This window comes from Acomys minous (genome assembly GCF_964271855.1).
Source record: "Acomys minous genome assembly, chromosome: 7".
Taxonomy (NCBI): domain Eukaryota; kingdom Metazoa; phylum Chordata; class Mammalia; order Rodentia; family Muridae; genus Acomys; species Acomys minous.
The window spans coordinates 14,295,522-14,319,294 of NC_140488.1; the positions used below are offsets into that span (position 1 = coordinate 14,295,522).

General features: G+C 35.4%; 2 protein-coding genes and 1 pseudogene across 4 annotated transcripts in view; 1 reads left to right on the top strand and 2 right to left on the bottom strand.

Moving 5' to 3' along the window:
• LOC311602433 (melanoma-associated antigen 10-like) overlaps positions 1-23,773 on the bottom strand; it is a 306,945-nt gene that overhangs the window by 200,515 nt on the left and 82,657 nt on the right. The gene's annotated exons all lie outside the window — the stretch shown is intronic.
• Positions 1-23,773, top strand: part of LOC311602432 (melanoma-associated antigen 10-like) — a 306,883-nt gene that overhangs the window by 190,929 nt on the left and 92,181 nt on the right. The window lies entirely within an intron of this gene.
• Positions 1,969-6,594, bottom strand: LOC311601958 (SKA complex subunit 1-like; annotated as a pseudogene). The gene is made up of 2 exons: positions 6,551-6,594; positions 1,969-2,724 (listed from the first exon to the last, which is right to left on the bottom strand). The product of its transcript is annotated as an SKA complex subunit 1-like (transcript).

Here is a 23,773-nt window from a genome sequence, read left to right on the forward strand (position 1 = left end):
GGGGAGAAATATAGAAATAATACAGGTAAAATAGAAAAGAGGTAGATTATTGAAAGTCAGTCCCTGATCTCCACTCAACTGTGGAGAATGTCCTTTTCATTGGCTAGATCTGGGTAGGGGTTCAATGTTTACTGCACGTATTGTCCTTGGTTTGTGCCCCATATTTGACCACGTCCCCTTGATGGGGAGGCCTGGTGGCACTCAGAGGAAGGGTAGCAGGCTACCAAGAAGAGACATGATACCGTATGAGCATATACAGAGGGAGGAGGTCCCCCTCAGTCACAGTCATAGGGGAGGGGAGTAGAGTGAAAGCAGGAGGGAGGGAGGAATGGGAGGATAAAAGTGATGGGATAACAATTGAGATGTAATATGAATAAATTAATAAAATAAAACAGATTTGAGAGAGATTTCCAAGTCAGTGATATAGATCAGTATAGATTGGATCATTAATGAGATCATAGAAAAATAAAATGACTGCAGGAGAGACACACCTGGACAGAAAGCAAAATAGAACAAGGATATAAAAATATACAACATAGTTAAAACACTAAATATACAGGGGGAATTGAAATCTGGAAAAAAAAATTTTAAAAGTCATGTCTAGAATGAAACCTATCAGAGTAACAGATGATTTCTCACTGGAGACTTTGAAAGCCAGAACATAGAATAATGTATCCTAAGTTCTAAAAGACCACAGTTGCCAAGCTAGACTATTTTATCTGGTAAAACTATCTGCCACAATTGAAGGAAGAGAAGAAATTTCCCTGATACAGATGGTCTAAAAAGATATTTCCAGCCAAGTAAAACTAATCAAAATACAGGAAACAATACTTTAGGCTTAGAAGATAAATAAGCATAGCCAAGAGACTATAGAAAGAAAACAAAGCTATAATTATAGACACATAAAACACAAAATACCACTGAGAGCACAATCAACAGCAACAAAAATAGAATAACACAGTGACTGCAGTCAAAGCACACTTTTCAGGAACAACTTTAACCATTAATGGCCTCAATCAAAAGACATAAGGTGATTGAATGGATAAAGGATAAAATCTGATTTTCTTTACAAGAAACTCATCATCATATCTTTAATGATAGGAACCGCCTTAGAGTAAAAGAATGGACAGCTCCAATCTGCAATAACCCAGTCTTATGTGAAGAGTGTCCATAATTATTTAAAAGACAGTTGATCCGAACAAATAGAACAAGTGATTACACAGTATCCAGCCTCAACTGATACATCTCTGACACACCTACTGAATCTAGGGCTTATGAAACATCATGGTAGAGAGGGTAGAAAAAATTAAGAGCTAAAGGAAAAGGAAGTTTTTGGTGAGACTGTTTCTTAGAAGTGCCAAGAAAGCTACACCCATAAAGTATTCACAGCTTGGCTGCCTAAACAAGACCTGAAGAAAGACAATACCAACAGACATGACATCATGGAAGTGAGAAATCCCATGGAGCCCATCCCTAGACAGAGGACTGCTAGTAACTAAGGAAAGTTGGTAACATAAATGCTCATCTCTAAGGATGAGCCGCTCTACTGGTTACCGAATAGTAATTGGTCTGCTCTGAAATCTTATACATACAGATAGGATTGTATGCATTCAAGAATATATATCTGTATTTTTATTGAGGAATGTTATATATAATACATATGCATGTATGTATAGTGTGTGTGTGTGTGTGTATGTGTGTGTGTGTGTGTAACACCACAGCAGAAGCCATTAACCTGATATAGAGCAAGAGAAGATGATAGGAAAGGCTAGGATAATAGGAGAGGTTATAAGGAGGAAATGAAGAGGGGAAATGATATGATTGTATTTTAATTTTAAAAATTATTTTTCTCTATCCAAAGTTTTGTTTCTTAAAGAAACAAGGCCAGGAAAGACAGAAGCTAAAACCATAAAATTTCAAGACTATCCAATCAATCCCTAGTCTGCAAAAGCCTCAGGTTATGACATATCAGGTAAGTCCTCCCCCTCGGACCTCTGACAGTCTCTGGCAATGCCACAAAATGTTCAAGATCACAAGAAACCTCTTGTCAGCTTTCATAGCTATAATGTCCTTTATGTCAGCTTCCACGATGAAAAACCGACCTTTTGTGTCCTACATCTCTTCATTAATAAATCTTTGATAGAGATTTCTCTTCGCAGAACTCACAGATGCTTTTGATTGATGTATGATCTTGTATTTACTAACTACTGCCTTGTTAATTTCTTTAATAATATCACTAATTTGGCAATATGTTAAACGAGATTTCATGTACAAAGGAACGCCTTTGAACTCATCAGTAGTTATGAATTGCCTCTCCTTAATAACTCTTTGTTCTTTGGGGAGCCTTTTTGACAGGAAAGGTTCCTCAACTTCAACTTGTTCTTTAGGGTCCAGATTTGATTTGTCAGCTGAGCTCTGGACCACTGTCACGGAAGTGGGAAGTAATGTGTTCTTTGAGTAATGTGCTCCAGATCAAGAGAATCTTGGAGCTCCTTGAGTGAATTGTTGGTTTGTTCTTGATACTGAATTTCCAATTTAAATTTTTTTAGAAGCTCATTGACTATAATGATCTCATCTCCTATTTCGCTCAAGGTGCTCTTCAAGGCAGGGTCCTGGCCTGCAAAGCGATGTCTATGGCTGCTTCTGGGCCAGGAAACTCGAGGGGTCTGGGAGCGAAGATCTTTTGCAGCGGCTGGGGCGTGAGTGCACCAAACTACTAAAAAACTATTTTTAAGGATACACTACTACGCTAGAAATTCAGTAACTAAAGTAGGTTAGAGTTTTCTGAGTTCCTTATGAGTGCTGTCTGCAATATTTTATATTTCAGATCCAAAATTATCCTGCCTCAGTATTTAGATTTTGTTTTCTCTTTCCCTTTTGCAAAAGGTAAAATTCATAGATGCATGTACTTTAAAAAGCTACTATTATGATATCGAATTATTTGCATCTTTTTACATTTCAGTACACATTTTCAAAATGAATGCTGGTGAAGATTTTATTTCAGAGTATTTTCCCTTTCATAGATTCCATATGTCTTAGTATTATTTCCTGTTGCTATGATAATATAACTCACCACAATCAACTTAGAGGAGAAAGTGCTTATTATACTTATTAATTATAGGTAAAGTTCATTGTAAGCGGGAAGTCTCAGCTGCAGGTACTTAAGAAAACTGACAGCATTCCATTTACAGTCAAGAACAGATACAAATGAGTTAATAAATGCTTGCATGTTAGTGCTCAGATCACTCTCTCCATTAATCCATTCCAAAATTCTCTGTCCAGGGAATAGGAGAATCTTTTCACCTCAATTAAAGTAATCAAGATAACTCCATAAAGACATGCCCACAGACCAACTTTATTTAGATATTCCTTCAGTGACACTCTTTCCAGGTTATTCAATATTTTGTCAAGTTTAAAATGTAAAATAATCATCATAATTTTAATTCTGAATACCATTACTCTACCTATTTATTCTCATATTCTCTCTCTCTCTCTCCCTCCCCCCCCCTCTCTCTCTCTGTGTGTGTGTGTGTGTGTGTGTGTGTGTGTGTGTGTGTGTGTGTGTGTGTGTCTACTTGGTGTATGTGGTGTATGCACTGAAATGAACAGCTACCAGAGACTATGTATGTACATATAGATGCCAGGGCAGGGCACCTGGAACCTTTTTCTATCACTCTCTGTTTTGCCTTCTTGAGAGAAGGTCTTTAACTAACTTAGAGGCTGACTGTATTGACAGCACTGGCTGGCCAATGTGCTTTCAGGATACATCTGTTTCTCTCTCTGGCTTTTTAAAAACGATTTATTTATTTTTGTATGTATACAATATTCTGTCTTCATGTATGACTGCACACTGGAAGAGGGCACCAAATCTAATTATAGATGGTTGTGAGACACCATGTGGTTGTTGGGAATTGAACTCAGAAACTTTGAAAGAGAAGCCAGTGCTCCTAACCTCTGAGCCATCTCTCGAGCACCCTCTTTCTGGCTTTTATGATACTGAAAATTCAGATCCTCATGCTTATAGAGCAAGTACTCTTATTCACTGAGCCACCTTCTATTTCCTATTGACTCATTTATTAACAGTTAATTACTTTATTTTTATTACCAAAATTCATTGAAAGCAAATGATGTATTACTGTTATGGATGTGACATTATTTCCAAGTATGTTTATTATGTACTAATATCTTAGCTAACTTTTTATCAAATTTAGGTGGCTATTAATTTTCCTACACCATTGTGTTCCAGACTCTTCCTCCACTTTTTCCTCTAACCAATTTAATGTCTCTGGTTTTATGTCGGGGTCTTTAATCCACTTGGACTTGAGTTTTGTGCATGGTGACAAATATGGGTCTAGTTGCATTTTTCTACATGTAGACATCCAGTTAGACCAGCACCATTTGTTGAATAAGCTATCATTTTTCCATTGAATAGATTTGGCTTCTTTGTCAAAAATCAAGTGACTCCTACACAGACCTAGCCAATGGACAGTACATTCTCCACAGTTAAATGGAGAGTGGGAACTGACTTTCACACATACTCTGGTGCCCCACATTTGACCACGTCCCCTGGATGGGGAGGCCTAGTGGCACTCAGAGGAAGGATCGCAGGTTACCAAGAAGAGACTTGATACCCTATGAGCACATACAGGGGGAGGAGGTCCTCCTCAGTCACAGACCTAGGGGAGGGGAATAGGGTGAAAGTGAGAGGTAAGGAGGAATTGGAGGATACAAGGGATGGGCTAACAAATGAGATGTAATATGAATAAATTAATAAAATATTTAAAAAATTAATACACTGTGAAGGAACATTTCTGCAATTTAATATCTTACTTTATTTTGTTTAATCTATACTAAACTAAAAATGAAGGTTCTACATACTAGCTATATTTTTCTTGTTTTTGTTTGGACAGGAATTTCTACCGTACTGTATGTTGAAGAATTTTATGTATTTTCAGGTTTCTTTTTCACATAGAAAATTAGGGTTGGGATGCAGTGTATCCCTTTCTCACAAGTCTTTCTTTCCTAAAGATTTATTCCTCTTTAAACCACAAGTGTGGTTTAGGTTGTGCTCACCTTTCTCTTCTGCATCTAGAAAACTAGATAAAAATTTACAAGTCAGTACCTGAGGATGTGGGGAGAGAGGAACACTCCTTCATTGCTGGTGGGAGTGTAAACTTGTACAACCACTTTGGAAATCTTTCTGGCGCTATCTCAGAAAACTGGGAATAGGGCTTCCTCAAGACCCAGATATCCCACTCCTTGGAATATACCAGAAAATGCTCCACTACACAACAAGGACATATGTTCAACCATATTCATAGCAGACTTATTCATAATAGACAGAACCTGGAAACAGCCTAAATGTCCCTCAGTAGAAGAACGGATCAAGAAACTGTGGTACATTTACACTGTGGAATACTACTCAGATATTAAAAACAAGGAAATCCCAAAATTTGTGGACAAATGGATGGGACTAGAGACAATCACCTCAATTTTTATAATCTATAATTTCAATTTTATTAGCTTTGTTTCTTAGTTGGCTTAAATTTTTTTCTTTTTAAAAAATTGTTGTCATTTGATATTTTCAAGTATAAGTCATTTACACTGTTTTTTTTCAGTTCTATTCATTTCCCTCCCCCCCTCTATATGTGTGTGTGTATGTGTGTGTGTGTGTGTGTGTATGTGTATCACTGGATAAAATCAGGTTTTGTATTTTTTTTCAGAATTACTTCAAAATTCTTTAAGTAATTTCATTTTTTTGAAAATGAAACATTTTAGAATGTTTATTAAGAAAATTAGGTAATTATAAAATATGAATGGATATAACTGACCATCTAGTTAATGTGAAATATTTATAAAAACCAAAATGGAGATATTAAAAATAATATGTAAATCTACTATTTCATAGGAACAATTTTTAAACGGGAAAAACCAGTTCCTTCCTGTTTGGAATTAATGCTGACTTCACAAGTTCAAATTCCTATCTAGCACCAATGTGGAGATAAGAACCCAGGTTTAGATAGATTTTAGGCCTTATAAAAATACTTACTACTATTATTCTGCTAAGTAGATGTAAGCATTAAACCGACTCCCAGTCACTTATCATTACACCAATAGTTTAACATATCTCTCAACCCTCATGAAAGAAACTTCTCTTAGTAGCAGATGGTGATTAACATAGAGAAAGATAACAAAAGACTGTAGGGTAATCCTTGACCCTAAGTGAAACATATTACCTCCTCTCCTCCCTCCGCTCATGGGTCACTCTGTAGATGTAAGGGTGGAAAGATTGTAAAAGTCAGGGATGGTTGATTACTACAAAGAAACAGTGTTTTACAGACACAACAGGCCAGCTACACCCATGAATTTAAAGCAGTTAAGACTGCACGCACAAGGCTCATGCAAGCTCAAACCTGAGAAAAATCCCAGCATGGAAGGTGGACAAGAAGTTCCACCCCTATCAAGGGAGATATTGACAATTTATAGCTATCAAGAGAGAGAAAAACAAAAATAGTTGCTATGAGAGTGTAGCCTCTGGTGGGTTAATTACTCTCCCGTGAGAGTCTCATACTCAAATATAGGCAGCACAGCCATACTTGATGACTCAGGAAAATAAAGAACACACAAAGTTTAGTGTTTTTGAAAGAAGTGATCTATTTAGGATGAGGAGGAGGGATGAATAGGATTAAGACACATTGTATGAAATACTCAAAGAACAAATAAAAATTCGACCTCACAGGGATAAAAAAGGTACTTCCTAAAATCCATGTCTTATGAAACAAAAACCCCAGTACTCAAAGTGGTATATACTATAATATGTTTTGTTGATCAGGGAGCCTCCAAAGCCACCTTCACAGACACACACTAATAATAAAGGTGTTTGGATGTCCTCTTGATTGTCCTCTATATCTATATGATAGGACCTTATTGCTGAAAACATGTTACACCTTGGTTGGATGACATAGAGAAACCAAAGTGAACTGAGTTGGAAGATTCTTTCATATTGGCTAGCTTTCATAGTCATAAAAGGTGCTTTTCAGGTTGCTAAAATAAAATGCATTAATGGTCTTAATATGTGAGCTGCCAAACCAACATGCCAGGTAAGATGTACCTACTTATGAAATGTATCAAGTACCAGGATGAGAAGTAACTGACTACTCTCTGGTTAAATTTGAGCTATTCCACAGGAGTAAGATTCATTCTTAGTGCTGGAGACCTGGTTAAAATAGCACATTGTGTGGGATCAAAAGCTCTACAGGAAAACTGATACTGTTGTTTAGGTAATTTGACAATATCAAGCTGCCTTCTAAATATTAATATCCACAGACAAATACCTCTCATAATCTTAACCAGAGAAGTCTCTCTTGTTACTGAGTGGTGATGAATGTACAAATTTATTGCTGTATAAGGTGCTAAGAGATAAATAACAGCACAGAATTTTTTTATATTTACAAAATCTCAGGCTCAAAGAACACATGAAAAAGTCTGTAGAATCTGGGAAATACGAAGAAGGTTATAAAATGACATAATTTGAACAAGAGGCAGGCACAGCAATGGCAATGAGGAAAACACAGTACCTACAGATGTTGTCACTGACTGACTCTACATAAGAATAGGCCCATCAATAATGAGACATGGACAATGGAGGAGGGTTCTGTGAGGCCCTACACCTCACTATTGAACTATCTGCTACCAATAGACTCAAGAAGAGGCTGGAGAGATGGCTCAGAGGTTAAGCACACTGACCGCAACTACTGACCGCACAATTCCCAGCAACTACATGGTGGCTCACAATCATCTATAATGTGATTATATAATAATAAATAAATAAATCTTTAAAAAAAAAAGAATAAAGGGCTAGAAAGATGGCTCAGAGGTTAAGAGCACTGGCTGCTCTTCTAAAGGTCAATTCCCAGAACCACATGGTGCCTCACAACCATCTACCATGAGATCTGGTATCCTCTTTTGGCCTGCAAGTGCATATGCAGGTAAAACACTGTATACATGATAAATAAATGTTAAAAAAAAAAACAAGAATCAAGAAGAAGAATATATATCTTTTACTGGTGACTCCCAACAAGATCCAGTGGATAGTTCCAATTCAGTGATCTCATAGGCTACCGTAGATAAATTAAATTGGTTATAAGATAAGACCAAAAGTCAATAATCAAAAAAGGTTACTTTTAGAACAGAGGTGACTTATGGAAGGATGGAAAGGGACAAGAAAATATAGGAGGAAATGCTTATATTTCATACAGATTATATTATATGCAGGTATGAAATGGTCAAAGAACAAATTTAATTGAAAAAAAAACAAAAGGAAACACCACGTTAAGAAGAGATAGAGAGAAGGCTTAGAAGGTAATAATACATACTTCTGAACCTGAAGACCTGAGTTTGCTACTCAGAACCCTTAATCTGGAGGGTCCAAGTAGCAATATCGATATTGAACCTAGGTATCAATATCAAATCACTATGTGTGTCCTGTAGCTATTTGGTCCCCCTGTAATGTCCTGCTTGACTCAAGGCCATCCAGCCTACGCTGAGGGTCCAGCTGTATATAAAAATATTCCACTACCCCTACCCCTGGAATGTACTTACCCCTCCCTGCTAGCCTGCTCAATTCTGCTTTTGCAAAAGATATAAAAAGCACTTGCACCTGCTTTTTGAGGTCTGCAGCTTGAAAGAGCTTGTCAGACCTCGATGCACATCAGCTCAATAAAATTCTTGTGTGTATTGCATTGACATCGGACTCCGTTTCTCTCTGGGGACTCCAGGTATAGACTAGAGATCTCTCTGAAGGTCTCAGTCTTACAAATCCATATAGTAGAACAGTAGAAGAAATTGTCCTCTGGTCTCCACAGATGCATTCTTGCCCATGTACACACACACACACACACACACACACACACACACACACACACACACACATGGAGAGAGAGAGACAGAGACAGAGACACAGAGAGAAAAACAGAGAGAGACAGAGAGAGAGACACAAAGAGAGACAGAGAGAGAGAAAGAGAGGGAGGAAGGGAGAGGGAGAGAGAGAATAAATATAAATATTATTAGCAGCAGATAAGCTAAATATATTACAGAAAGACTTTTTCTTAAATGAAAATCCACTGAAAACCCTGCTCAAAACCCAGACAAAAAGCAGTTGCTACTGAAGAGTCTAATATGGCTAAAATATTTTTTCATGACAGTGGAAAAGTAATGTTAATAGTTTATTAAGCTATCACGTTCTCAGAGGACATATTTAATTGAGCAAAATGGTAAACTCAGATTAATATAAAATAAAAAATAACACTCATTAAAGACAATAAGAATTTTCCTAATATATTTGGTGTAATTAGCAAATAATTTCTTTTTCATATTATTATCATTAATATCTGTATTAATTTATGAAATTCAAAACATTCTAGATTCTGATGAATCTATTTGAATTACACCATCACATATTTGTCAAAAGATTAGCTGAACAATATTTTGACTTTGTATTTATAAAAATCATTATTCAGCAAACACATAGAATTCTTGATATTTCTTTAAAACATATATTCCCCAGTCTTCCTGTCCCTTTTATTTTGTGCTGATCTCTTTATGATGGTTATTCATTTAGGGGAAAGAATTTATGTAGGCCCAATTTTCTTATCAATTATATTTTATTATGAACTTGTTAAACGAGCCTACCTCCCTAACAACCTGACTAACCTAAACTCTCAGAGAAGGATATTAAAGAACACTACAATGAAACCTTAAGGATATCAGTCCCTGGCATAGGCAGCAGGGTTTCAGCAGACCAGCAATTCCACCAACGTTGCTAGTAGAACCAGGAGCAGCAGCTGGAACCTCGAGCCTCAGCTGGAGTCCAAAGCCTTGAAACTTGCCCTGGAGCAGTTCTCTTTAGGAGCCTCTTGAAGTGCAAGGATAAGCAGCCAAAAACCAAGTCCCAACCAAAAGCCCTCTCTCCTGTTTTGGGCTCATATATATACCCTCCCAGACTGTTTAAGGGAGTTTTTCACCAAGCTCCTCAATGAAGTCTGATTTCTAAGTGGAAAAACATCCTGTTCTCTCATGTCTAAGTGGTAAACATCCTGCCCTCTTCTCCATCCCACACTTGGGATCAAAACAGAAACAGGTTTATCTCCCCTTCATCTCCCTCTTTCTATTACATATAATAAACTATATACAATGAAAATAATTATGAGAATTATCCAGTAAAAATCACATTTACAAGGACAGTCCATTTGTATTTGACAATCTTGGATAAATTATTTCACTGTTTATTTTATCCTACAGAATCTTATCCTAGTGTCCAGAGTTTTTCAAAATTAATAACACTGTGGCTATCTAGTCTTCAACCCCATCAGAGACCCCCAGAAGGAAATACTATCTAACATGAAGGAAATGCAGGCAAGCAGATTCCAAAAGTATAGACAGAACAGAGAGAGCTGACTGCCTGGACAGTCACAGGTTCCTTTCCATCGTTGGGCATCCAGTCTTCAGCCCACTGGCCCAAAGCCATCTGACGGACTGCCCTGAAGCAGGAGTCCTAAAAGACTGGCCCACGTGGTCTCTGCAAGGCTGGGCAGTCAGTTTTACAGTATCAGAATTGATCATTGTGGATGGTCAGTCTGTCATCAGTAGTAGAGATAAGCACAATTCTTCAGTCCAGTGGCTATCTGCCACTATCATTTCTTGATGCCCTCATAATTAGACTGGAGATGCTGCCAGGAGCCTATGTGTCTCTCTGTCATAAAAGCCCTTTATTATTAAATGCCATTTCTGTGGATTTCTGAAGTGTTTGAAGACCATCTAACTATCCTAGCCATCATCTCTTTTTTCCTTTTAAAAAGGTATACAAGAAACTAACTAAAGCTTATTCTATAATTAAGTAATTTAGTATCTAATAAGATTTATAAGTGACCAACTACTAATTTCTATTTCTGACCATCATGAATAAGTTATAACAGTTAGCATTTATAAGACTAGAACTGTACATGACTTTTTTACTTTGTTTATTTGCTAAGAATATCCATTCCACGATCCTCTCTTCCCTTTGTATAAGCAACCCTGTCGGAGAATGTTTTGAAGGCAAAATAACCAGAATGCAACCAAGTTTAGGATCAATTCGATCCACATAGATCTTTTGCAGGTTTTGCTCTACCAAAATTAACTCCTTTTCTGCTTTATCTGTTAGACATCTTGGACTGTTTAAATGTGAATCCCCTTGTAACGTTTGAAATAAGTGACTTCAATCTCTTTCTTCAGAGTTTTGAATTTTTTTTTAAACAAGTCCTTCACTTGCTTAGTTAGAGTAACTCCTAAATATTTTATATTGCTTGTGGCTAATGTGAAGGGTGTGGCTTTCCTAATTTCTTCCTCTGCAAGCTTGTTATTTGTGTATAGGAAGGCTTTTTTGAGTTAATTTTGTATCCATCCAATTTGCTGAAGGTGTTTATCAGCTGTAGGAGTTCTCTGGTGGAATTTTGAGGGTCACTTATGTACACTATCATATCATCTGCAAATAGGGATAATTTGACTTCCTTCTTTCCCGTTTGGATACCCTTGATCTCCTTTTGTTGTCTTATTGCTCTGGCTAGAACTTCGAGTACTATATTGAAGAGATATGGAGAGAGTGGGCAGGCTTGCCTTGTTCCTGATTTTAGAGGAGTTTCCTTGAGTATCTCACCATTTACTTTGATTTTGGCTATTGGCTTGCTGTATATAGCCTTTATTATATTGAGGAAAGTGCCTTGTATCCCCGATCTCTCTAAAACTTTAAACATGAATGGGTGTTGGATTTTATCAAATGCTTTCTCTGCATCTAAAGAGATGACTATGTGGTTTTTTATTTTCAGTTTGTTTATATGGTGGATTACATTGACGGATTTCCGTATATTAAACCATCCCTGCCTGCCTGGAATGAAGCCTGCTTGGTCATGATGAATGGTATCTTTCATGTGTTCCAGTATTTGTTTTGCAAGTATTTTATTTAGTATTTTTGCGTCGATGTTCATAAGAGAAATTGGTCTGAAATTCTCTTTCTTTGTTGAGTCTTTGTGAGGTTTAGGTATCAATGTGACTATGGCCTCATCGAATGAATTTGGTAATGTTCCATCCATTTCTATCTTTTGGAGTAGCTTGAAGAGTATCGGTATTAGCTCGCCCTTGAAGGTCTGGTAGAATTCTGCACTGAAACCATCTGGAATACTACTCAGCTATTAAAAACAAGGAATTCCCGAAATTTGTGGACAAACGGATTGAGCTAGAAATGATCATAATGTGTGAGTTAACCCAGAAACAGAAAGACTCAGATGATATATACTCACTTATATCTACATACTAGCCCAAGGGGCATGTCCCACGAAAGCCTTCACTTACCAGGAAACTGAGACAGAGGGGAGGACATCCTATTGGGAATCTAGATGAGAGAAGCATGGGAGAATGGCAAAGTAGAAGGATCCAGAGGGTCCTAAAAACCTACAAGTAGAACATTATGATAGGCAGATTTGGGCCCAGGGGTCCCACTCAAACTAAGACACCAGCCAAGGACAATACAGGCCATAAAACTTTAAACCCCTACCCAGATCTAGCCAATGGACAGAACATTCTCTACAATTGAGTGGAGAGTGGGAATGACTTTCACACATACTCTGCTGCCTCATATTTGACCAGGTGACACTCAGAGGAAGGACAGCAGGTTACCAAGAAGAGACTTGATACCCTATGAGCATATACAGGGGGAGGTAATCCCCCTCAGGAACAGTCATAGGGGAGGGGAATAAGGGAAAAATGGGAGGGAGGAAGGAATGGGAGGATACAAGGGATGGGATAGCCATTGAGATGTAACAAGAATAAATTAATAAAAAATAAAAAAAAGAAATAAGTGAATTAACTCATAGGTATCGAGTCCAATTGTAGGCCTTTACCAGTTAATGTCTCCCATTAATTTTTGAAAGTCACGTTCAGAAGGGTTTATAATATCTCACAATAAAGTACTAATGATATCAGTTCTCTTTGTTACAGAGACTCAGCCTTCATTTCACCTTTAAAGACATCTCTGTACAGTTAAAACCTTCAGATCACACATCAACTTATAAAACATCCATATTACTACTTACTTTTGTAACTAAGGGCAACAAGCTAGTCCTTCATATCAATCTGCTGACCTTAACAGAAAACTTACTTGTGTACTTGTTCTTTGTCATCCACAGTTCCACTTACTATGAAAGATAGAAGTAATGGTCTTATTTTTGTCCTGAAAGCATTCTTTGTCTAAATCTCCAATAACAAATGAAATTATTTTTGCAAGCACAACAAATCAGTGGTATTTTCCAGTTTTAAAACATAATGAACCATGGTCCTGCATTTAGTTCTCTATGATCAAAGCTATCACTTGACAATGTAATTGCTCTGTAGATTGAAGAGCAATATTTTTCTTATAGGCTCATTAAAACTTTCATGGTTTCTATAAATACAAGAAGATTAGACAGATGAGTTTGAAAACTGATATGAACATCATTCATTTGAGAAAGGCAATTGTTTCAACAATTGTAAGTGCTACACAGATTTACTGATTTGTTCATTTCCCCTTGGGGGAAAACAAGTTATACAATTGACACCATTGCTGCCATTCTTCAAGATAAATACATATAGCTAGAGAAATGATTTAAGAAAAACTGAAATATTGTCTTGATGTTCTTTTATCATTAAGATATTATGCAGTATATTATTTTTTTCACTGCCAGAAGGGTAAACATAAAAGACTACATTTCAAACAGGTTTGCTAATTTTAATATATATCAATTTTCATATGTGATATAAGTGCACTAATTGTCTGGGCGTGAAAACATAGGTAAACATTTATGGTGAGGATTTAAGAAGATATTAGACAACTAAGTATAATGTTGGATGCATTGATTAACTATTTTAAAACATATTATCATACTCCCTATAGGAAAGAATAATCACAAGGAGCTGTCATGTAACATATTAATGTGAAAATATATATAAGATGTTTATTCTCAGAATTCCTGTCCAAAGTGAAGAAAAATAATTAAAAATAGAAAGACACTTAGATATGGACATATAGTAATTAATTGTATTTGGAAAGGTAAAAAAATGAATCAGAAATTCTGTGATATCAACAGCAGCTGAGGTACTAGGTACTGTGGGAAACACAAACCCAAAGAGAGAAAAGGTCAAAATACTACAGAGACCAGGGCAATTTTCATATAAGCAAACTTTAGGGGATTTTTTATGTCAGTTCTCATTATCCACAAAAACAATTACCAGACTTATATGATGATCAAATCTACAATAAAATTTTCAACCAGATAGGTTGAATGCATGAAAAACCATGATGGAATTGGTTGTACTTTACACTATTTCAAGTTATTTGTATTTTATTTCTGCTTACTGCTATATCTATTTTTTTCTTACACTCACTTTAACTTTTAGCAAAGAATATTGCGAATTAATTATAAATCTTAGGTTGAAATTAAGTAAATTTCCCCCACAAAACCAAAACAAAATAAGCAAACAAAAACAACAAAAAATGTAGGAAATGCACCCCATATGTGTGGCACTGTTTCTCATTAGCATTCTTTGGTATGCAAAATTCAAAACCTTTACCCCTCTCTTTTGCAGTAAATATAATTCACAGTCACATTTCCTAAACCATCAAAAGACAAAGAAAATTCGAAAGTATGTAAATCTTGCTGGACAACAATACACAGAGAAGGATCAAAAAGCCATGTGACTTGGTTCTCAGAGTTGAGGGGCTTCTCATATTAATTATAGGTTATCTATTACCCACACATTTAATATACCATAATATTAAATTTTATTTCCCCACAATTAAAACTCAAATGGCTCTACCTGATTTGCAGAGTGTTATCTTTATGTTTGCCTCTTATCACACAAACTTAAAAGACAAAAGTCCTTGGACAAAATGGCCATTCCAAGAAAACTTGATAGCTTGTTAAAATATGTATAATATACTGAATCCAAATAATGAGATAATGAAAATTGATCATTCAATGCACTTTATGTTTTTTCAAAACACCTTAAATATAACAAACAGTAGCATTTACTTTATGTCAGCTGTCAAACATTGTATGTGATTTGACAATTATCAGCAATGCCTAAGGAGAGTAATTGTTTATATTAGCTATGTTTGAAATCTAAGGAATGTAAGGAATGTAAAAATGTATGAAGCAAAATCATGAGCTTGATTACTATTGACAATAATGGAGACTGGCCTGAAATATATGTTGTTAGACTATTACTCATCTTACTGTGTGTGTACTGCATTTCTACACTAATATGGAAGTATAAAGACCATAATGTCCTATTAGATGAACACTGCTTTAAAAGTATGTAATTTACTTTCAGAGATAGCAAACTGATAGCAATGGAATGATGGAGACATGAGGTAGAATAAATAAGTTGGGTTTTGGCATTTCTCAAAAATTTGAATATAACAAGAAAGATGGCTCAGAGGTTAAGAGCAGTGTCTGCTCTTTCATAGGTCCTGAGTTCAACTGACAGCAACCACATAGTGGCTCACAACCATCTATAATATGTTCTGATACCCTCTTCTGCAATGCATATACACATGTAGATAGAGCACTCATGTACATATAAGTAAATAAACCTTAAAATTTTTGCACATAAATAGAAAGTTAAACTTCTTAATTCAACACCATTTCCAAAACTAGTTTAATCTTAGAGCCATCGTTTTTCCTTTACAGTCTAAACTAATAGTGTCATTCCAGTATCTTATACATAATGTTCACATTATCTGAATCTAATTGGTAATTTTCTAATTTTCCCAAGTGAAACACATATAACAAAATGAACTGAGAACCAGAAAGAGATCACTATAATAACTTGTAAATTTTAAGAAATCGTTGCAATGCCTAATATTTGTCCCTGATGTGAAGTTGCCAAGAGACAGAGACTGAGTAGTCTGATTCACATGGGTTAATGGAGAGAATGTTACATACAAGACCATGTTGCAGGATATTTGATCACATTGTGACCCCTGAGATTATAAATTGGAAAAGCCTGTTTCTTGTTGTGGTGTGAGTAAAGAAGCAGAATGAATAATGCAAAAGGAAGCCCAGCACTAATCTGTTCTCACCTGGAAATTGTTTGTTTCTATATAGCATGACGAAGTCCTGGGCCAAGGTTCCACCAAAGTTGGTTTCTTTTTGAGCAAAATGGGAGATCGTTAAGTACTTAGTGTCAGTCAGCCACTGCATGAAGCCTGTGCCTATTTCTAGGGACAAATTCTGCTCAACCTCTAAGTCAATATGCTCTCAGTGAGTTTTGGGCAATTCTCTAAAAGTGGTCATGTAAAAGTTGCCATCTGCTATTTCCCAAATCAGATAAAAGATGGATATACTGATCAGAAAACAAAACAACCTGTATAGGATAGCATGTGTCCTCTTAGCACCCTCAAAGTAGATTACATGAGCAAATTTTTAGAAATAAATAAGACACCAAAAGACAGTCATTTATAATACATATAATATTTATACATTTTCAACAGAGTAAACATCATCATACTAAATACAGGAGCCAGGCATATTGTATTTGTTCTCTAGAGCTACAATAACCAAACACAACAAAGCCTATGGCTTAATATATGCTATAATACATCCCTAAAAGCCATAAGTCCAAAATCAAGGATATTCCAGGCACATCTCTAAATTTGTCCCATTTTAAAAGCACACTGGTTACAGTGAAGGAAGTCCCACTGTCCTGAACTCATTTTAACTTCATTAATTTTTAACTGCCATGTAATTTTAGAAGCTGACAAGCCTATAAAATACTAATTTCACAAGCAGGAAGACTTTAATTTGGAGCCCCAGTACACATCGAGAAGATTAACTTTCCAGTTCTTGGAAAGCAGAACCAGGAGAATCTCTAAGAATTACTTTCCAACGTTCTTGCCTGATGGATGAGCTTGAGGTCCAGGGTGACAGTATCTCAGGCAATAATATGGGATCAATAGGACAAAACATCTAATGTCTATCTCTGCCCTCCGAAAGAACCCCCCATATCAATGGCACATCACATACATACATGCACAAGCAACTACACACACACGCACACACACATACCAAATAAAAATGAAAACAAAAATAATTTCTCCAAATAAGATCACATTCTGAGTTAAGATTTTAACTAATTAATTTGGGAGAGAGTGCAATTCTACTTATAACAGGTGTTTTCTGTTTTATACCTTTCTTTAGAGAACTTAGAGATAAATATTCATCTAGTATAAAATTAACCAGCTTCAAATTTTGGTGTACATTGAGTGATCCTAAACTACTTCAACAAGTTGACCCAGAGCTGCTACTGAGTATGGCCTGTTCAATGGACCCATAAACCTATAGACGTTTAAGGATAACATAAATGATGCAAATTCTGTGATAGATTTAACATGTAGTGGAGCTTATTAGAGTGATTATTTTTGTTAATTTCTTATATATCAAGAACTATTTGCATGCTTCTAAAACTGATTTTCAGGCATTAAGTATGAACAAGCATGTCTTAATGAAAACTCCAATCCAATTACTATAACTATACTCTCAAATCATTTATGCTGTCTTTGGAGAAAAGTCTACCCAGAAGGTTACTAGATAAAACACAAGTATGCAGAGTGTAGTTATGGAATTGCTGGTAGAGTAAAATGTGATTACAAATTATCCTCCAAGAGCCATGGCTTCAATAGCCCTAGGTAGTTGACTTGATTTCCAATATTTATATAATTTTCTTTTTATTGAGTGGGCTTAAGCCCTACTAGAGAGCTGAGGCCTCACCCCTACACAAAGAAATACAGGAAATTAAAGAATGTAGGAATGTTTATCCCAGGGTTATACAATATAAAATTATCATCCTTTAAAATGTATGATATACAATTAATACTATACAGGCCAAACAGGTTATATTTAGGAGCAACAGTCAATGAAAAAAAAAAAAAACATGTAACAAAAGACAATGAAAAAAAGCAGCCCATGAATTTGAGATAGAGAAAAGTGTCCAGTAAAGCTTTGAGGGAAGAAAGTGAGGAAGAAATGACATAATTATATTATAATCTCAAAAAGAAGAAGAAAAAAGGAAAAAGAAAGAATTATTACTTACAATGATACTCTGTGAGCCTGGGATACTCATTCTAAAATGAAGTCTTAGCAACATAAAGGTATTCTTAAATCCATACGACCACTGACTTTTCACATAGTATCATAAATTTCACCTATTCTCATTGTTAAGCAACGCAAAATATATCTACTAAACACAGAGGTGATAACTAACAAATTTATTAGAATTTTAATATCTACATTCCATCTGAGTTGGTAACAAAATACTAAGGAAACCTTTTTATTGAGTTTAAAGTAACAGGAAACAAATGTCCACATATTTTTATCTATGGTTTAACTAATATATCGTACACGGACCTGTAGAACCATTCTTATTGTCTCAGTAGAAAATTACACATGATAAATGGCCCTTAAGGAATTCTATTTCTGAGTGTCAACCATATCAACAAGCACAGGCTACTGTTTTTCCAACCTTAGTATTATTTTTGTAGTTTCTTCACTTTGTGGTAAGTTCACTCCCCAACAGAAAATCAATACTGACGGGTAAGTACAGTAGTATAGTCTGTGTCCTTGAAGATTTTATGATCCTAGGATAATACTACACAAAATAGACTGGAAGTACAGATTAGGTTTACTTGCATAAAATATACTGCATTTATATTTTAAAAGTTGGTTTGTAATGGAGCTCTGAAATGTGATGATATTAAGGCTTTGATACTTCATATTGCCTCATTTGTTCCTGCATAATAAGTGGAACTTGGACTCCAATTTAACAAGACCAAAACATAGATACAGATAGTATGAGGGTAGTTTCTCATATTGGTAATAGAGAGCTGGAAGAATTGGGATATATTTCCATATTTATACAATTTAAACAATTTACAATATGACACTGATAAGTTAATATGATGACTATCACTAGTAATATTGTGTATTGGAGAGTAGAATCCACGTGTTAAAACATCAGAAGGTCATGGGTATATGAGGAGATAACTGGCTATGATAATAAATGCACCATAAATATGCATATTAAAATATTAAAAATTAATGTTGAGCAACACAAATATTACAATTATAATTGCTACAATAAATGCAATTGTATAAAATCCAAACAATCAAGAAATGATTACTCCAATATATTACAATCTATAAACTTTTCTTAATATAGCCATCTGAAAATGTAGTAGCACCGACAACTGCAGCCATAAAAAGCAACATAAGATGATTCTATTATGTCTAAATCATTTAATATTTTCAGTGTATGAACATCAACATCTTAGCTATCACAGTATTCTATACTTTTACAATGTGGGATAGTTTTGCAAAACTTTGGGTGTTTGTGTATGAATGATATACTGAGCTACTCTGTATTATTTACTATGACCATATATGACTATATAAATGCCCCAAATTAAAATTTAAGTTTAGTAAAACATGAGAACATTCTATATGTTTAGTAGTATATAAAAATGGGATTAAAAAAGAACTAACCACGCTTCAAACTTTGATGTCGTTTTCCCCAAAACAATAAAAATACAGTTGAAAATAACTTAATATTATACTAACATTTACAATAATATTATTCTTTGGAAGAAAATATAACTAAGAATAGAGTTGTCTTTATTATTCATGATCAAAATGAAAAATGTCAGATTTGAAATAGTGATCCTAAGATTATAAGTGATCACAAAGTTAAATATATTAATATTCTCTTCTCATATGTATCAATATGAACATAAATTAACTGCTGAAAATAGAGCTATAATAAGAAAACTTTCTGAAAGATGCAGATACTCAATATAAAACTAATCTACATTCCTATAGGAAAATGAAAACAAGAATTACTTACTTAGAATTCTATGACTTACAACTGGACAAAACAGTCATTATAGATCAAATATCACATCTTAAACTGATTTTTCTAGCCTTGTCAAAAGTCACCCTCCACATTCTGAGTCCAAAAATAATCAATACTCTAATACCCTTAACAACAAATCAGGCTGCCTTCAAATAAGGAAGAGCTGCTTAAATCTTCTTGGCAGCCCATAAAAACCAGTTCTCCAATCAGTTTCTGTCTAAGCAATAACTCACACATTAGAGAAAATTGGTTACACCGGAAGAACTGCTTTCATTTTCCCTCCAGAAGTGCACTCCTCTAGTTCTGGCAACAAAATCAGTAATAATCCGTGTATGTATAGTGTAGCAGGCCAGCTTCACTCTAGTCACATAAACTCCTCTACATTTATCCTAAAAATGTGATAATGACTAAATCTGTTGCAGGTGCCAATTTGAAATAGTGAGGATCCCGAAGAACTGCCTGCAAATCAGTGCTTCCTCAGTTATCACTAAGCTGCATTCTCAGATGGATAATTCTTAAATTCTGCAAGTAAGACCTCTTATAAAAAATCACATAATAAATAACTAGGCTAAGTAGAAAATAAGTAGCATGATAGCTGTATTGTCTACAAACACCCATTCAATCATCCATCACTTAATGAGTGCCTATGATGAAAAGGAGGCAAAATAATTTATTATAGATCCACAGAGCAGTGAAATTAAATTCAGACTTGTCAGGGATGAAAAGTCACACCTGGCATGGCTCTGTTTCTATAAAATTTACAGAATGGGCAAATGCACACACAAAAATGAGATCAGCATCTAGAGTAGTGGTTCTTAACCCTCCTAATGTTGTGACTCTTAAATATGATTCGTTGTGTTGTGATGACCCCCAATCATAGTTATTTTTGTTGCTACTTAGTAACTATAATATTGGAACTGTAATTAATCATAATGTAAGTATCTGTGCTTTCTTATGGTATTATGTGACACCTGTAAAAGGATCATTCAACCCTGCAAACGGGTCATGAACCATGGGTCCAGAAGCACTGCTCTAGAGATATGCTTTTGATGTATCTCCTAACAACCTAATTCTGTCAAGCACTTGTAGTATGGGTAATATAACAATTGAACTTCATTGTTAATTTAAATTTATATTGAATAGTCAGATGTAGCTACCAAATACCAAATTGTCATTATTAGCCTAGATATAGAGCAAAGGCCTTAAAAATGTAACTCTTTTACTATTGTGCATATATTCTATTTCCCCATTCTCCTATATTTCCCTTACCTAGAGTCCCGGAGGGATGTCCTCACATCTATCCCAATCTCCTGGTAAGTGAAGACTTTCATGGAGCATGCCTTTTGGGCTAGTTCCCAGTTATAAGTACGTATATACCATGTGAGTCTTTCTGTTTCTGGGTTTTGATTTGCATTTCCCTGATGACTAAGGAGGTTGAGCATTTCTTTAAGTGTTTCTCAGCCATTTGAGATTCCTCTGTTGAGAATTCTCTGTTTAGTTCTGAGCCCCATTTCTCAATTGGGTTATTTGGTTTGGTGGTGTTTAATTTCTTGAGTTCTTTATATATTTTGGATATTAGACCTTTGTCAGATGTAGGGTTGATGAAGATCTTTTCCCAGTCTGTAGGCTGTCACTTTGTTCTCTTGACAGTGTCTCCTGCCTTACAGAAGCTTCTCAGTCTCATGAGGTCCATTTCCTCTATTGGGAAACAGGCAAGTCTACCCAGTCTCTCCATATCTCAATATAGTTCTTGAAGTTCTAGAAAGAGCAATAAGACAACAAAAGGAGATCAAGGGTATTCAAATGGGAAAGGACGAGGCCAAATTATCCCTATTTGCAGATGATATGATAATGTACATAAGTGACCCCCAAAATTCCACCAGAGAACTACTCATGCTGATAAACATCTCCAGCAAATTGGCTGGATACAAAATTAGCTCCAAAAAGCCAGTAGTCTTCCTATATACAAATGACAATCATGTAGAGGAAGAAATTAGAAAAACTACACCCTTCATGATAGCTACAAGCAATATCTAGGAGTAACTCTAACCAAGCAAGTGAAAGCCTTGTTTGAAAAAAAACTTCAAATCTCTGAAGAAAGAGATTGAAGATGATATCAGAAGATGGAAAGATCTCCCTTGTTCATATATCGGGAGAATTAACATAGAAAAAATGGCCATCTTACCAAAAGCAATTTACAGATTCAATGCAAGCCCTACCAATATACCCACACATTTTTGAAGACATTGAAAAATCAATTCTCCTGGTGACACTCAGAGGAAGGATAGCAGGCTACCAAGAAGAGACTTGATACCCTATGAGCATATAAAGGGGGAGGAAGTCCCCCTCAGTCACAGCCATAGGGGAGGGTAGTAAGGGGAAAATGGGAGGGAGGGAGGAATGGGAGGATACAAGGGATGGGATAATCATTGAGATGTAATAAGAATAAATTAATAAAATTAAATTTAAAAAATTAAAAAAAGATAAATACATGTTTTCCCCCAAAGACCACTAAAAAAAATTCAATTCTCAACTTCATGTGGAAAAACAAAAAACCCACAATAGCTATAACAATCCTATACATTAGAAAATCCTCCAGAGGAATCTTCATACCTGATCTCAAGCTGTACTATAAAGCAATAGTAATTAAAATAGCATAGTGCTGGCACAGCAATAGGCTGGTTGATCAATGGAATCTAATCAAAGACCTAGAAATGAATCCACACACATATGGTCACTTGATTTTTGACAAAGAAGCCAAATCTTCAACAAATGGTGCTGGTCTAACTGGATGTCTACATGTAGAAAAATGCAAGTTGACCCATATTTATCATCATGTACAAAACTCAAATCCAAGTGGAATAAAGACCTCAACTTAAACCAGAGATACTAATTCGGTTAGAAGAAAAGTGAGTAAGAGCATAGAACACATTGGCACAGGAGACAACTTCCTGAACAGAACACCAACAGCTTAGGCCTTAAGGTCAATAATTAATAAACCTCACTTACTCCTAACTATGTGGTAGAGTAAAAGTTTTCACTTCACTAGCCAGAGGACAAAGGAAAAAGGGGACCAGAATCTTTTGTAAGGGTGTTCCCACAATAATGCGTACTTTGAAGAAGGGCTACTATTTTTTTATTGCAGTGAATGTTGACTGTATAAAATGATAGGATTCTTTGTGGGACAGTATACATGAGAATAACTTATTTTGATTCTATTTATATCTGAATATTTATATCTGTAGTATGTTTTCTACATACTAACCCTGATACCAAAACTCTTCTCTAGTAGTTCTCTATTTGTATATATGGGTGGCAACATGTGATCTTTTTGAGTCTGGTTAAAATTTTTGGCAATGTTGTACATATGTGCAATGCATTGTGATCACTTTCACCTTCATTTGCATCTCTTCTACCCATGTTTGTTTCCTTCTTCTTTCAAACTCGTCCTCATATTTTTAATATTTTTTACATACACAATTATATTATTACACATATACAAAATAAGCTACATACAGCAATAAGGACCACAAAAGGAATTATATTAATCTTACATTCCTAGTGTTTTGGCTATTTGTATTTTGCAGCTTTGAAGAAAACATATTTCCTATCTTGGTGTATCTAAAATTCTGAATGTATATAAATATCTATCATATCTCATCTCTATCAACTTAAAACATTTATCTAGACCTAAAAACATCTTAACCCCTAAACAAGCTAAATTGTAAAACTAAACTATATGGTCTTCAACATCATCAGAGACTTCAGAAGGAATAGAATTAATTACCTGAGTAAGCAG